A 7,985-nucleotide genomic window follows, 5' to 3' on the forward strand; every position below is an offset into this window, starting at 1 on the left:
TTTATACCCCAGCCACTCTGGGTGGCTCCCAACAGAATATTACAAACATGATAAAACATCAAATGTTAAAAACTTCCCTGGGCTGCCTTCAGATGTCTTCTAAAAGTCAGATACAGTGGTACCTCTGGATACAAACGGGATATCGTTCCGGAGCCCCGTTCGCATCCTAAAGCGAGCGCAACCCGCGTCTGTGCATGCGCAGGTCACGATTAGCTGCTTCTGGTGTCATTATGACTGTCTGCACATGTGTGAGCGACGAAACCCAGAAGTGACGCGTTCCGTTACTTCTGGGTTGCCGCGGAGGCAACCTGAAAACGCTCAACCTGAAGCAACTTCAACCCAGGGTATGACTGTAGTTGTTTATTTCCTTGACATCTGGTGGGAAGGTGGACGCTACTACCGAGAAGGCCCCCTGCCTGATTCCCTGTAACCTCACTTCTCGCAGTGAGGGAACCGCCAGAAGGCCCTTGGAGCTGGACCTCAGTGTTTGGGCTGAATGATGCGGGTGGAGATGCTCCCTCAGGTATACTGGAATTATGCAGAACTCTTCACCAGTCTAGAAGATGCACAAATGGTGGGGGAGGGGACTACAGAAATTCGCCATGAATACCTTTGTTTTATATTATTCCTTACTCACCTTCATAAGGTCCCAGGTGGGTTATGGCCCAGGTATCTGGTTGGCCGCAATGAGAATAACATTGTTGGACATGGAGAGTCACTGGCCTAGGCCAGCAAGGCTTTATTTATGTTTTCAGTTCTAGTCTTTTTAATACATAAAACGCTCCAAAATGTTCTATTCCAAATGCAGCAGAATTCAGCAAGAGAGGTGGATCCCATAAAACAATACCATTAAGTGCCAAAGACCTTTAAAAACAAATGTGAGCACCTTGAATTTAGGCCTGGGAACAAACGGGCAAGCAGTTTGGTTGCTTCAGAACAGGTTGTGTGAGTTCTAAATGGGACTCCGGCCAGCAGTCTGGCTGCAGCATTTTGGACCAACTGAAGTTCAGACAGTTCCAAGTAGGAGACTGCAGACTGAATTAGTCACTGCTAGGTGAGAGCTGAACCATAAAGAAGGCTGATCGCCGAAGAATTGATGCTTTTGAATTCTGGTGCTGGAGGAGACTCTTGAGAGTCCCATGGACTGCAAGAAGATCAAACCTCTCCATTCTTAGGGAAATCAGCCCTGAGTGCTCATTGGAAGGACAGATCCTGAAGCTGAGGCTCCAATACTTTGGCCACCTCATGAGAAGAGAAGACTCCCTGGAAAAGACCCTGATGCTGGGAAAGATGGAGGGCACAAGGAGAAGGGGACGACAGAGGACGAGATGGTGGGACAGTGTTCTCGAAGCTACCAGCATGAGTTTGACCAAACTGTGGGAGGCAGTGGAAGACGGAAGTGCCTGGCGTGCTCTGGTCCAGGGGGTCACGAAGAGTCGGACATGACTAAACGACTAAACAATAACAACAACAAGGTGCTGGAGGCTGCAACTATCAGGTTGTAGCTTGGCATTTGGGACAGAGAAGGAATCAATGGCTGGCCTCCATTAAAAAAAAAAAATGAAGTCCAGCTGTTACCCAGATCTGTCCCGTTCAACTTTAATTGATTTGTAAGAGACTGTTCATTTTGCATTTCATTGCCAGCCAACCCAAACTTTTACATTCCTCCCCCCCCCCTTCTATATATGGCTGGATAAGACTCTAGTCCACCAATGCTTATATTAGAATGAATTTGTTAAATCTGTAAGGTGCCACAAAAAACTTCTGGAAGTTACCGGCATCAAACTTCTGTTCTAGTTGTTATGAATTCAATTAGCCTCCGCCCACCTGCAGATCTGCTTGCCATCTGGTCGGCTGAACTAGTTCACATGTGCGCCTGGAACATGCACATGTGAACCCACCCCCTGTTAACACTCATATGGAGGGGCAAAGCCATTCGACTGGAACTGAGGGAGATCCAATGTCATGGACTGGTTGGGTGCAGAGGAATGGTGGAAGGAGCCAGCTGGGGAACCAACAAGCGAAGAAGGCTCAGAGCCAAGGGATTGGTAGTGGGATGACCATGAATGGTCAGAGGGAGAAGAGGGAGTAGACTGGGAGGAGGAGGTGTTGGAAGCTGAAGAGGTAACAGGCTTTAGTGAGCTGGGAGAGTCTGTGGCAGAAAGCAGTCCGGAATCAGAGGCAGAAGCTGGCGAGTGGGAGGTTGGTCAAGAGGCAGAGATAAGTAAAGCCCTCTACAGCCTAGGACCCTCGTACCTACGGGACCGCCTCTCCTGGTATGTCCCACAGAGGACCTTACGGTCTTCAAACAAAAACACCTTGGAGGTCCCGGGCCACAGGGAGCTTAGGCTGGCCTCAACCAGAGCCAGGGCTTTTTCGGCTGTGGCCCCGATCTGGTGGAACGCTCTGTCACAAGGGACTAGGGCCCTGCGGGACTCGACATCTTTCCACAGGGCCTGCAAGACAGAGCTGTTCCACCAGGCCTTAGGCCAAGACACAGACTGACCCCCTCCTTTGGTAATCCTCACAGAACTCTAGCCCAATGGTTGCCATTAATTTGATTTTGAATTGATTTTAAAATGAATTGATTTTAGAATGCTGTGTTACTTTTATTGTTGTTAGCGGCTCTTAGCCCGGCTTTGGCCGGGGAGGGCAGGATATAAATTAAAAAAGTAGTAGTAGTAAGGCTGTTGAAGAGATACAGGTCTCTCTCTCTCCTGCTGCAACACGCTCCCCTTTGTTTCCCAGAACCACAAGAGTGATGAAGAAGAAGAAGAGTTTGGACTTGATATCCCGCTTTATCACTACCCGAAGGAGTCTCAAAGCGGCTAACATTCTCCTTTCCCTTCCTCCCCCACAACAAACACTCTGTGAGGTGAGTGAGGCTGAGAGACTTCAGAGAAGTGTGACTAGCCGAAGATCACCCAGCAGCTGCATGTGGAGGAGCGGAGACGCGAACCCGGTTCCCCAGATTACGGGTCTATCGCTCTTAACCACTACACCACGCTGGCTCTGAAAAGGGTGGAGGAGAGATTGGTGACTTGTAGACGCAGTCTCTGCTTGCTTGGGGGGGGGATCCTAGAGAGGAGGGGACTTAGTCAGCTGTGGGGAAGTGAAGAGCTTAAGTCTCAGCAAATGCTTCATGAGGGCAAGATCCACCAGAGATGAGTTGCTGTGCTCATGAGGCCTGACACTCCTGTGCTACTAAAGAGTTAACTCCAACTTGCACGGTGTGATTGACTGCTGGCTTGCTCCTGTCACTCATTTTCCAACAGACTCTGAGCCATTAATGTGAGCCAGTCACTCTCAGTCTAACCTTCCTATTTGTTTTGAGGATAATAATAATAATAATAATAATAATAATAATAATAATAATAAATTTTATTTATATCCCGCCCTCCCCAGCTGAAGCCGGGCTCAGGGCGGCTAACAACACTAAAATAGTGCAACATTATAAAAACATTATAAAAATTAATTAAAATCAAAATTGATGGCAACCATAAACTAAAGTTTTTTAAAGATTGCCAAAGGAGGGAGTCAGGCTGCGCCCTGACCAAAGGCCTGGTGGAACAGCTCTGTCTTGCAGGCCCTGCGGAAAGATGTCAAGTCCTGCAGGGCCCTGGTCTCTTGTGACAGAACGTTCCACCAGGTTGGGGCCACAACCGAAAAAGCCCTGGCTCTAGTTGAGGCCAGCCTAACCTCTCTGTGGCCTGGGACCTTCAAGATGTTTTTATTTGACAAAAGAGAGAACACCTTGGGCTTTGTGGAGGAAAGGTAGGAGAGAAAGGTGACAAATAGCCAGAGCCCGATAAAACCCTTGCAGGCATGAACGACTTCTTCAGGGAAAAAAAGTATTGGGTTGCATCCAATGTAGGGCTAAGTACCTTGTTCTTTCCATGCCAGGATTTCTGCTTGTGCAACAGAACTTTCTCCTTCCCTCCTCCTCCCTGCGTGGCCCCTCTTTTCTGGGGTTCCCCAACTCTCTGGAGCAGATTTGGGGAGGCTGTGGGGTGTGCCTTGAAGCCAGTCGGGGGAGAGACCGTTATAATTGCACGTGCAGCAATCCTTGCACTGGCAGATTTGTTCGATGCTGCCAAGTTAATGGACTATGCAGAACTAGGTAAACTAACAGGAAGGATTCGAAACCGGCGGGACCAGAAATTCACGGAAGACTGGAGTAAATTTACGGACTATTTGAAAAGTATTTGTGAAGATCAGACGACGTTTGTAGGTTTGCAGGAGGTTTTGTGAGGCGTATGATTGGAAGTATTGCAAAAACGGATAAGGGGAAGGATGATTTGTTAAGAGGTGTAAAGGCAATATGAAGTTAAGAAATGCATAAGAAGTGGTTAAAACGGTGGATCATCAGAGGTGCTGACGGAAGTCTAAAAAGATTGTATAAGTGATAGGTTTTGTGGTACATTTTATATGTTAAAATCAATAAAAATTATATATATATAAAAAAGATTTGTTCGATGCTGCCAAAATGGTGTGGGATTGCAAACTTGATTGCCTTACTCATCTTTTGGAAAAGATTTGCATGTGCTTGTTTTTGTAAAGTGCAGAACGTGGTGATGCTCGGCTCCGACAATCCATCAGGTTCTGTTGCAGAAAGAACCTCCTATCTCTCTGGCTCCTGTCCCAAAAAAACTTAACATTGGGCCGGAATGCCCTAGACCTCAGGGAGATGTGTTTTTAGCTGATTCCCGGGAGATGGGATACTCAAGGTAAGCTGTGTTCCAAATGAGCTGAAAGGAGGAGGCTCTCGGATGCACCAGCTGGGCGCCTGCCACGGCTAAAGAGATAATCACAAAGCATAAATGTGGTTATGTAAAAGGCCAGCATTCTGCAGCAGGGGAGGCTGTGCCGAGGGAGGCCAGGATGGGATTGGCGTCGTCTCTCGAACGGTGGGCTTGCTGGCAGGAGGACCAATGGGATCGTCCGAGCCAGAGACTGCCCAGTGCTTTCAAAAACAAATAAATCCGATCTTGTTCCAAAGATGAGTAATGCAACGAAGTTTGTGCACAGTTGCACGTTCTGCACCATCCCTACCCCTTCTGTCGCCAGGAGTGGTGCAGAGCTTGGCAGGAGTAATTAAACCTCCCCTCCCATCAAAAAAGTCTGAAGTTCATGTTGCAAGAGGATGGGAAAATGAGGCCCAAACTGGACTCAAATGTTAAATGTGCATAATGCATTTAACTAAGTTGAGTTTTGTTTTGTTTTTAAGAAATGCTATTATCATCAGCTAGGGAGGGGGATTATTGGGTTTTCAGCAACAGTGGAGGGGGGGGTTACCTATTATTCTTCTTTGGTGATCACTCGTAGCCAAGTAAGATTTTCTTCCATAAACACGGTTTTAACAATGAGTCTGTAAGTGACTGTGGAGGCCAGTTCTGGACCCACACGTCCTTCCATGGTGGGGACATTGGTTCCCAGGCAGGAGTCAGTCACGGTGTGGATTTGCCAAGCATGCCTTCCTCTTAGCGCGTTTCTCCCTTGCGTCCTGAGTTCTAGCGTCTTCAAAGCCCATGACACCTTGGGTAAAGGCTGTTCTCCAACTGGAGCACCCACAGGCCAGTGTTTCCCAGTTGTCGGTGTTTATGCTACATTTTTTTAGATGATACCTAGATAATTTTACCTATTATCTCCTCTGCTGCAGTCCTGAGGAAGACCCAAGTGTTTGTTTGTGCAGAGGGTGGGGGAATTCCCCCCACACAACTGGCACAAATGTGGGAATTTACTCCCAATGCAAAGACTGGCTTCAGAAGTGGGTTTTTCCTCCGACTGCGGGCAGGAGAGGAAAGAGTTAATTTTTCAAAAAAAAACAAACCCCCAATATTTTATTGGTTTTTAAACAAATACATAATTATACAGAAAGAGTTGGTTAAATTTCTCCTCCACACTTGCTGTGATCCAGAAAACCTTCAGAAAAACCACAACTGAACCACACAGATATTTGATATTTTCCTTTGTAAACAATTCAGAGCTCCATCTCACGTCAAGCCTAGTTAGGCCCAAATTCAGCCACCCTCTCTGCTTTATGGACTTATTAAGAGCAGATTGCAGATGGACTTATCAAGAGCAGGTTTATATTTGAAACCGTAAGGCCTAGAAAGTTGTGTGTTGTTTGTTTTTCTCATGAAAACGGATTCTCATACCACGGCATTTAAAAACCTCCCCTTTCTCACATGACCCTTAATGGAGAGGGAATCCTTGTGATGAGGCCCCCATCCGTGGGGAACCCTCCGCTGGCATCGCCCCAACATCTTTTAACCCCCATTTAACACACCTGAGCTGCTCAGAACAATTCCATCTGGCTGTGGCTGCTTTGCAAAAAACACTGCTTGTATTAGGATCGCTGTGTTTTACCTAAGAGAGTTGAAAAGGTGGCCATGTTTACCCGAAAGAAATATGCCAAAGTAGTCCATAATTGGGCGATGCCTTTATTAAGCTGACCAAAACGTCTAGAAAACAAGAGTGCAAGGTTTCGGATCACCCAGACCTCTCCACCAGGCTACATGTTCGAAACATGGGAGTGGGAGGGAGAGAGGTTGGTGTTTGTCAAGGCAACCATGGCTGCTACACCTGTTAAGTTTTAAGATGAAGGCCGGAAGTTGCTAGCAGGCATTCAAATCAGGTACTTTCAGGTGCTCACAGGTTTCGTGTTGCACTGCAGCCGCCTCTGGAGGGGAAACACATAGCGGCTGGACCTCTGTGAAGACAGCTGCCAGCTGTTCCTTCTTCGCACAGAAAGGATGTCTTAATGCAGTGTCGTTAAACGGTGGAACTCGGTGCTGCAGGAGGCATTGACGGCGATCAGCCTTGATGGCTTTAAAGGAGGACTGGGCAAATCAATGGAACGGGATAAGGCTAAGGATGTCTACCAGACCTGAGGCTCTGTCTTCACAATTGGAGGCCATCAGCAATGTCTAGGCAACACGACGACCATGTACATACGCAATAGACAATCTTTTATGGACAACCATAACAAGTCCAAAATGAAATCTTTAGTCTCAAAGCCTCTGGAAATCTTTAAATGAAGCAAGGTACCAGACTTTGAACGATGAAAGACAAGCAAATAGGATGTCCAATGAATGTAAATATGATATCGAATGAATAGATGCGACTACATTATTACATGAGCACTGTTCCGCAGCATTTGATATTTTCATTTACATATATTCACTCGATATAAGATGGGTTTATGAAGCAATTCTGTATCGTCCCACCACGCTGATGAATAATTCTACAAAACAGTAGTCAATATCTGGAATCACTGTTCAGTGTTGGACATGATATTTGCTGAATACACAAAGCTTCACAGCTTGTCTTTCATTGTACAAAGTCTGGTACCTTCCTTCATTTAAAGATTTTCAGAGGCTTTGAGACTAAAGATTTCATTTTGGACTTGTTATGGTTTGAAGGAATTTTATAAAAGATTGTCTTTTGCGTATGTACATGGTCATCGTGTTGCCTAGACATTGCTGACTTTCTCTTTGCAACGCAGGAGTTTGTTTGGCTACTGATTGCTGTACCATGGCCAAATGGGCTCATACCTGAGCCTTCACAGTTGGAGGCAGCAGTGTTTCCGAGTTTCAGATCTCGTCTCTGCCTCCCTCTTTAGATCGTGGAATCATAGAATTGCAGAGTTGGAAGGGACGCTGAGGATCATCTAGACCAACCCCCTGCAATGCAGGAATACGCATTGTCTCCCATGGGGATCAAACCTGCAACCTTGGTGTTATTAGCACCATGCTCTAACCAACTGGGGGCGCGGGTGGCGCTGTGGGTTAAACCACAGAGCCCAGGACTTGCCGATCAGAAGGTCGGCGGTTCGAATCCCCATGACAGGGTGAGCTCCCGTTGCTCGGTCCCAGCTCCTGCCAACCTAGCAGTTTGAAAGCACGTCAAAGTGCAAGTAGATAAATAGGTACCGCTCCGGCGGGAAGGTAAACGGCATTTCCGTGCGCTGCTCTGGTTCGCCA

The sequence above is a fragment of the Podarcis filfolensis genome, assembly GCF_964270895.1.
Source record: "Podarcis filfolensis genome assembly, chromosome: 8".
Classification (NCBI taxonomy): domain Eukaryota; kingdom Metazoa; phylum Chordata; class Lepidosauria; order Squamata; family Lacertidae; genus Podarcis; species Podarcis filfolensis.